The following is a 9,816-nucleotide window of genomic DNA, read 5'->3' on the forward strand; positions in this document are numbered from 1 at the left end:
CGTTGGTTCCCATTCTGCAAGAGCTTTTAAGATATCAAAAATTTTTCCTGTGCTGAATGAGGGCAAAGTCAAAATATTGAAAAATTTCACAAATCAATAATCGGGGGCAAAAAAGGATCAAGTCAAATAAAACATTTCAATAATAATAATTGTTTTGATGTCAATTTCTTACCATATATTAACTAAAAATTCAATTAAAGTCATGTTAAACTGGAAAATGAAACTTTTTATTTCAAAAATGTTGAAGCAGCCCATTTCAACAATTTCAAAACTTTTGTTTTTCAGGAATGTTTAAAATGGTGATATTAGTCAAAACCAACTTTCTCATTAACACTTTTAGCTTTGACGAATCAACATTTTCAGACAAACACTTTAGAATATTTGCCACCAGACTTGAACATTTTGGTCTCAAATGTTTCCTTTATTGCTGTGCTTCCCTATTACATAAGTCAAATGAACAGATATCGAGACACTGTTCTATTCTATTTCTCTTTTTAAAATCTACCAAAAGCCTAAGTTCCAGATGTATTTTCTTTCTTTTTTTTTTTTTAAAATAAAATTTACCTTTTTTAAGAACAGGATTTGAACTTTTGAGTCCTAAGAGATTTGTGCATATGCCATTTGAATAGCTGGTGGCAACAGCTAACTTCCTTTGTTTTCTTTCTCAGCTCTTCCCCAGAGTGAAAGGGCTTGAGGGTACCCCATAGGAAGGAATTCCCAAGTGCATCTTCCTGGGTTCCAAAAAGGGGGTTGGGTTTGGGTGGCGGCAGCGTTTACCAAGTCAAGGTCAGAGAAAAGCTGTAACCTTGGGAGTTTATTATCAGCCCGGAGTGGCCAGAATCCTTCTGCACTCAAAGTGCCAGAGTGGGGACTCAGCCTTGACAAAGCATCTTCCACACCTCTCACGAGAATGCTGTAAGCACTGAGCTAGGTGGGGTTCCCTCAATCTCTCCGGTTGAAGCTGTTCTACTTTGGATAAATAGTCATTGGGAACAGGGGGGGTGAGGACCCAAGGTTTCCCACCTCTCAGATGGGTGCTGTAACCACTGGACTGCAGTCACTCACCTCTGTCTTTGGCCCAGGGTGCCTCCTGCCAGCCCAGATTTAGGCTGATGTCTCTCGCTGGATTAGGATACACCTCTCTAGTCAGCATTTTCCATTGACTAGCTTAGGCAGCTCCCTGCCTAGCCTCCTGGCTTTTGTGGATCACATCCTAAGGCACTTGTCTCTGACTTTGTGGATCATAGAGTGGTTCCTGTGATTTTCTAGGTGCCTAGAAGTTAGGCTTTGATGCTCATTGTTACAATACCTTTCAGTCTGACTGGGAATCAGGAACAAACTTTTTGTTGAGGGTCCAGTGATTTTCAACCTCTCTTTGCTCTAGCCATGTAATAGCTGTATTCAAATGTATATATATTTCTAAGTAAATTAGACCATAGTACAGCATTTTGTGCCTACTTTAATTTATTTCTCTGATAACTAGGAAATAATCCCTTCTCGGTTCAAGTTTGTCTGACTACTTGGAAGTCAATATAATTTTTGAAAGCTATAACTTTTAGTGTTTGTTTCTGTTACAATTACATGATATAAGGATCCCCTGAGACCAGCACTGCCACTCTATTTACACTGCAATTGAAAAATGTCACTGGCTCCAAATATCTCATTCTGAAATCATTTTTGTGATTATAATACATTCTTGCTATATTTATATCAAAACTGATTTGCCCTGGTTATGATGTTTTCATACATGTCAAGTGACATTATTTTCTTTTGTAATCTTTCACTGCAATGAAGTCTCCATAAATTTACATTTACATCATTTTGTCATTGTAGTAATCCATTGTAATGAAACCTCCACATAGCTGCAGTGAGATCATTCTGACACAGTCACAAAGTAGCTGCAGAATTGTATGGAAACTGATTTGCCAACCTGCTTGAATACCATAGCATGGTCTTCCCTTGTATACTCAGAACATTTATTCTATACCATATTATTAATAGATTTACAATGATAATATGGAGGCACTGCAACTTTAAAACATCAGGTAATGGACAAAGTGAACGTAGGCCCCTGCAATTAATAAAGAAGGTTGCAAGGAAAGATTTCCCTATTACTATTTATAGAAATATTTCAACAGTTTCTGCACTACAGTGCTGACTTCTCATATTAATATAGCTAAGCAAAACAGAACCAAAAATCTGAGGATAAAGTGAAAGAAATTGGGATCTCTGAAACAGCCATAATTTCCTCCAGGAATTAATATAAATCTGTGTTAACATTTTACTCTGGATAGAAATATACAATTTAATGTGTTCTAAGAATTCATAAATTAGGCTAGGAGATAAAGAACAGTTCAAAGATGCCTAATGAGTAATACACAAACCATTTTCTGTATACGTCTGTTGGGAGAACAACCACTCAAAAATTACTTAAATCTATTATCAACAGCTATGGCAAAGCTACTTCAGGCAAAGTACAGATTCTATATTAAAAACATGAAAGCATAGGAGTTCTGGCTGCGTAAAGCTCAGTAAAAACTGCATGCTCATGCAATGTTATTTCTACTACTGCATTAACCTATGAAATAGTTAAAAATAACAGTAAAAAACTCCAACAGTGACATACTAATTTAATAGTATACATGGGTTATCAATCAGAAAATAAACCCATGTTCTGTTTCATATGAGTTAGGAATCATCACTTCAACCCTTTAAATAGTGTCATGAGCAGAGTTTCTTTCCTACTGGACATATTGCCACTCATTGAAGCTTCCACTCCTACCTCAAGAATAGAGTAGGAGACTTCTGGGAGGCATCGCATTACCATAGGCACCCCAGAATTCCCCTTCCTTTTTTGCCTGGCATGGATGTCTCTGCTCCTAAATCTGTTCCACTTACCATCAATTCCTTTCCCCTTTCTGCTTCTCAGGTGGCCAGGTGGTTGGACTTCACTAGCATGTCAAGCAGCCTTTCGTGGTTGAAGCTTTAGAAGCCCCCAGAGACCCTATCGCCTGTACAGCCCCTGTAATAGTAGAAGGAGATCAACAATATTCTTAAGCTGTCTGATATTAGAGCATAACCATCTTCTCAGTGTCTAGAGTGGGTGACATATTTATCTGGGCAAATAGTTCCCAGAACTGGCCAGAAAGGATAAATCTCTGATTAAGCTTTTAAGTCCCCTAACTTCTAGTATTCACACTTTTTGATGTGTCTTTGTCACAGTGTGATAAGCTCCCTTTAAGAAGAGATTGGGCCAGCCCCAGCTGTGCAATAATTAATTATCTGCTTCTCATCCTGAGAAAAAAATGGGGAAAGGCTCTCATGGGTAGACCAGAAAGGGGATGGGAACAGCCCTAGAGGGTGGGCTAAACAGAATTCCCAAAATGGCAGAAAAACTTTTTTGTTAGGACTTTTTGTTTTGTGACTTGGCCGAGAGGTTAAGGCAAATCTCCAAGACTGACCGGTATGTGAAGAGCTGCGGCAGACGAGGAGGCAAGCAGGGATCTGGAGAACCAGATTTCTGCCTTTTATCAACAGGTGGTGGCTTTTGAAAAAAACTTCAGGGCCATGAAGACAGAAAAAACTGTGCTGATATGGAGTGAACACCGAGGCAGTAGAAACAACAGATTCTTCAGTCTTGGCAGTATGGGGTTTGGTGGACAGAGAAGCTTATGCAGTATTGAAGAGTGTGACTCTGAAGATCCTAGTTTCTGTGCTGGCAAGGCACCAGAGGGAGCTGCAGAAGGCACTTCTGGAAAGGGACCAGCTAAAAGGACTGTAAAAGATGTGCTTGTGCCAAGAGACGGTCAGGGTGCAAGCCATAAAGCAGGAGCCAACTGGCCTCAGAAAGGGAAAACTAAAGCAACATGTTGCAGAGTCAACCCTGGACACGAGAGGGAGTACAGAAGGCAGCCATCCTGTTTACAGTCCTACACTGAGTAGGCAAAGGAAACAAGTGACCTCAATAAACCTAACACGGGGATGTTTCACTAACCATGTCCAACAGAAAGGTCCTCTGCTCCTCATGCCAAAGATACACATCAGTTCCACAACTCCAGCTCAGGCACAGACAACAACAACACCTGGCTCAGTTTTCATCCATAGGGGTCAAAGAGCTTTGCAATCATTTAGTCTTATTTTACAGATGGGGAAACTGAGGCACAAAGTCGTTACATGACTTGCTCAACATCCCCAGCAGGCTGGGAATAGAGCAAGATTGCCTAAGTCCCTGCCCAATGCCCCATCCACAGGCCACACTGACTAACTCACTCCTCTCTGCTGGTGGCAGAGGCAAAGAATTTGATTTAGTGACTCCAAAACTTTCGGATTTTAGAGGTTATCCCCTAAGGTTATCAACAAAAGTCTTGAATCTTTCTCTGGCCCAAAGTTAGCCTCGTTTTAAGCAGCTGCTATTGACTTCAGTGGGAGGTGAAAAACTTTGCTAATGGCTAGTGTGGATTCTGAGGTCACATCTGGAATGCTAATCTGGTACTCAAGAGTGGAAAAAAATAAATTTCACATCATCTTGAAGCGACTGTCAGAAGAGCTAAAGCTGAATTTTGCTTCCAGTCTTATGCAAGAAGCCTTTCCATTCTCAGATATGTTGAATTTGATTTGTTGGTTTTCTTTCCATTTGTACAAATATGAAAAGGCACTTACCACAAACTCTAGGTATCCTTGCCATATACTTTATATACAATCCATTATTAATGATAAATGCAGCTATTTCACTTCAACCCCCACAGCAGAGATAAGAAAGTGAACAAAAACACCCCCATCTTCCCACCCATTCTCCCTCTTCCTACTTCCCAACAACCTGGAGAATGAACAGTCCTTGCAGAGTGCCTTGAAAGCACACAGATTTGAGCTCTTTTTCACCAATGTATGAAGTAAATTTCAGAGAGGGCCTCAGAATTACATGCCCTATTTTAAATGGAAGGGGCTCTCACTCTGATATCTCTATGATCACAATTGGGCCACTATCAGGAGCAGAGAGAGGTGATCTCACCTGGGGATTTATAAGGGGGGGAGGGATAGCTCTAGTGGTTTGAGCATTGGCTTGCTAAACCCAGGGTTGCAAGTTCAATCCTTGAAGGGGCTACTGAGAGATCTGGGGCAAAAATCAGTATTTAGTCCTGCTAGTGAAGGTAGGGGGCTGGACTCAATGACCTTTCAAGGTCTCTTCCAGTTCTAGGAGATTGGCATATCTCCTATTATTGTTCTAAGACAGTTGGAGGTTTATAAGTGATTTAGGCTCCACCCAGAAGCTAGCAGATCCTGAAGTACTGGTGTAGTGTGTTCATGGTGACATACACCACTTCACGAACATGCTATAGCTTTCATAACAACTCCAGTGTTGAGCAGATGACAGTAACAAGATAGTAGAAATTTAGATATTGATAATTCTTGGTCTCTGGAGAAGGAAATCATAGAATGCTGAGAGCTTCAAGTCTTAGAAGTATTATGAGCTGCATGCGTATCTTGAAGAGGATGGAGACGGAGACAAACTCCATTTCTGCTTCAGGTCCACTGAGGATTACCTTCTAATTCCCACAAAAAATGAATGCCTAACAAACATTTCCATATAGGCAGATTCAAGAGCTTATAGGACACAGGTTGGAGCATGGCTGCGAATTGTCAGGAATTGCACAGCAACACCAGCTTCCATTTGGAGCATAGCCAATATTGCTGAAAATCCCTGGCACTGTCTCGTGTTTTAAGGGTGTATAATTATAGGCTACCATGGGAAGAAAAGGAAATTTCTGATTTGCCAGACAACCAGAATCCAGTTGGGATATTTAGTGTCAGATGAGTGGAAAGTTAGATAACTGGGATTGATACACAATAGATAATTTCTCCTTTCCTCATGATTATCTCTTTCTGAACATTAAGTGACAATCACAGTACAAACACCTCTTGGCTCTGGAGGTACCAGACTTTCTACTTCATTAATGAAAGATAATCCAGAATGACCTGGTTTATTTGCAATGATTCTTTTTATTTTCTGACTCTACAAGATGATGCTGACTGACATATGTAACAATTCTTTAATATTGACTTTCCATTGCTGTTGTAACAGAATTTTATAGAGTTAGTTACAGCAGTATTTATAGTTCTGGTCTATTATTGTGGGGGAAAAAATCCTATAATGAGTCATCCTTATGCATCTGAATTAAAAAAGAATAGCAAGGGTTCTCCTAGAAAGAGGTTTTGTATCTGTGGAGCGTAATCGGTTTTGACCTGTGTATTGTCTCAACGGTTCTTACAACAGTAATCGAACTAGTAATTTATATTCCATAGCTTCTAGGAGTAAAGATGCTCTTGTATGATTGCAGCAAAGTCAGTAAAGTTCTGAAGCCTACAGATTTTAGCCACAATGCACCTGCTTTGTGCAATTTAGGGCTTCTGGTGACAATCTAATTTAACCACACTCTACATGTTCTGTGAGTCAAAGTAGATGACACAGCTCAAACCCCAAATGTACCTTATTTCAAAGAGAAGTCTAAAACAAACATATCAGGAAGTGATGCCTATTCCCACCATCATCCAAACGTACTTAGCAAAGATACTGGAATTTGTAATAGCTCTGATCTGACTGTCTCTGTTTTCTTAGCACCATTTTTTACTAAAGGTGCATTGACCTTGAAGTCTTTAAACCACGATTTGAGGACTTCAATGGCTCAGACACAGATTTGATACAGGAGAGGGTGGGTGAGATTCTGTAGTCTACATTGTGCAGGAGGTCAGATGAGATGATCATAATGGTTCCTTCTGACCTTAAAGTCTATGATTTTATGATTGTATGATGGATGTTTATTGACTGCAAGGTAACAAGTATCTAACTGGGAAGCTGTCACAGACTACTTGGCCATATTTCATTAGGTAGATAGCAGGCTTCCTGCACTAGCCCCACTTATGATTAGGGTAGACGCTATTGGGAAGAAACCTTCCAGAACCTAGAGGTTTTACTTTAATTGTTTTCCCTGTGTGCTATTACAGAGCTGGATCTCTTTGCTAGCTCTCAGGATCACAGAACTCAGCAATATTTCACAAAGGTTCCCATGGAAGACTGCAGTGGAGCGATGCATTTCCAGTAACCCCTTTCCCAGTGCTCTAGAAGGTAATGCTCAGAATAATGGACAAGCTGGAAAGGGCTTTGTGCTGGGAGGGATAGATTTTACCCAAAATCTTAAAATACAGCAATTAATTTTTGTTTTAGTAACACACAACAATAAACAAACACATACAAAATGAAACCAACATATCTGGTAATCATAACTGTGGGGTTTTTTTGTTCTTATTCTGACAATAGAATGGGGGTGTGGGGTGGGGAATTCCTTCTAAGCTTCTTTGGTTCATTAGGCACATTGGAATTAATTTTCAGCTTTTCTCCCTCTATAGCATTTCCTGGTTATATCACAACATCTGTTTATCATGGATATTATAACATTAAATTAACTTCAATGTTTACTGTACATTTACAATCATTTGCTGAAAATTCATCTGTGCATTAAGATCCAAACTCTGCCCTCCAGTGTGGGTGTCAGAGTGCACGTGTGACCCAAGAATTCCTTACTGCCAACTGGCGAGGGAGTTACAGGGCGACTCACCAAGGCAGGGGTAGAGCCAGTTCAGGCAGGTGCAGGTGGGTGCTGGTACACAGCCAGCTGGTAAAAGAAGGCTGTATGCATAAGATAGGGATAGGGGAAGGAGCAAGTTGAAGGTCTGAGACAAGAACAGGGGCAGATGTAAGCTGGAATGCAGGGACAGTCTGTAACACCATGAGGCAAAGGAATAGTTCAGACTGGGTTGCTGCTCTTCTTGTGGGATTAAATAGCTGCCCCTGGGTGTCATCTGAATGGGTCATGGCTTGGCTACTGCAGCACACCTGAGGGATAAATCTCCTCAGGCTGAGGGCTAAATCATCACAGGTTCGGGATGGGGAATTACCTCATATCTTGATTCTGGTACAGACATTCTGGTTCACCAGAGAATCCCATCTGAGATCTTAAATGAAAGCCATGTCACACTGGTCATTAAGATTGTTGTGAAATTGTATTTAAGGACATCTAGTCCAGTCCCCTGGCAGGACTAATTATCTAGACCATTCATGACAGGTGTTTGTCTAACCTGTTCTTAAAAATATCCAATGATAGATATTTCACAACTCCCTAGGCAATTTATTCCAGTGCTTAACCACTCTGACAGTTAGGAAGTTTTTCCTAATCTCCAACCTAAACCTCCGTTGATGAAATTTAAACCCATTGCTTCTTGTACTTCCTCAGAGGCTAAGAACAATTTTTTTCCTCCTCCTTGTAACAGCCTTTTACATACTGTTATCTTGTCCACTGTCAATCTTCTCTTCCCTCATAGGTCATGTTTTCTAGACCTTTAATCATTTTTGTTGCTCTTCTCTGGACTCTCTCCAATTTGTCCACATCCTTCCTGAAATGTGGTGCCGGGAACTGGACACGATACTCCAGCTGAGGCCTAATCAGAGTGGAGTAGAGCGGAAGAATTATTTCTTGTGTATTCCTTACAACAGTCCGGCTAATACAGCCCAGAATAATGTTACCTTTTTTTGCAACAGCGTTATACTGTTGACTCATATTTAGCTTGTGGTCCACTATGATCCCCAGATCCCTTTCCACAGTACTCCTTCCTAGGCAGTCATTTCCCATTTTGTATGTGTCCAACTGATTTTTCCTTCCTAAGTGGAGTACTTGCATTTGTCCTGATTGAATTTCAACCTATTTACTTCAGACCATTTCTCCAGGTTGTCCAGATCATTTTGAATTTTAATCCAAACCTCCAAAGGGGTCCTTGCAACCCCTCTCAGCTTGGTATTGTGTGCAAACTTTGTAAGTGTATTCTGTATGCCATTATCTAAATCACTGATAAAGATATTGAACAGAACCAGAACTGCAGGACCCCAGTGTTATGCCCTTTCAGCATTTCTGTGAACCACTGATAACTGCTCTCTGGGAATGGTTTTCCAACCAGTTTTTCACCCACCTTATAGTAGCTCCATGTAGGTTGTATTTCCCTAGTTTATTTATGCAGAACAGTATCAAAAGCTTTATTAAAATCAAGATATACCACGTATGGCGCTTCCCCCCCTCTCCACAAGGCTTGTTATCCTGTCAAAGAAAGCTATCAGGTTGGTTTGACACAATTTGTTTTTGACAAATCCATGTGACTGTTACTTATCATCTTACTATCTTCTAGATGTTTGCAAATTGATTGCTTAATTATTTGCTCCATTATCTTTCCGGGTACAGAAGTTAAGCTGACTGGTCTGTAATTCCCTGGGTTGTCCTTATTTCCCTTTTTATAGATGGGCACTCTGTCTGCCCTTTTCCATTCTTCTGGAATCTCTCTCATCTTCCATCACTTCTCAAAGATAATTGCTAATGGCTCAGATATCTCCTCAGTCAGCTCCTTGAGTATTCTAGGGTGCATTTCATCAGGCTCTGATGACTTGAAGACATCTAATTTGTCCAAGTAACTTTTTAACTTGTTCTTTTCCTATTTTAGCCTCTTGTGATCCTACTTCATTTTCACTGGTATTCCCTATGTTAGACGTCCAATCACCACCAACCTTGATGAAAACTGAAACAAAGAAGTCAGTAAACATCTCTGCCAATTCCACATTTTCTGTTGTTATTCCCCCGCCCCTTTATTGAATAATGGGTCTACCCTGTCCTTGGTCTTCCTCTTGCTTCTAATGTATTTGTAGAATGTTTTCTTGTTACCCTTTATGTCTCTAGCTAGTTTGATCTTGTTTTGTGCCTTGGCCTTTCTAATTTTGTCCCT

Source organism: Chelonoidis abingdonii, chromosome 2 (assembly GCF_003597395.2).
Source record: "Chelonoidis abingdonii isolate Lonesome George chromosome 2, CheloAbing_2.0, whole genome shotgun sequence".
NCBI classification, from domain to species: domain Eukaryota; kingdom Metazoa; phylum Chordata; order Testudines; family Testudinidae; genus Chelonoidis; species Chelonoidis abingdonii.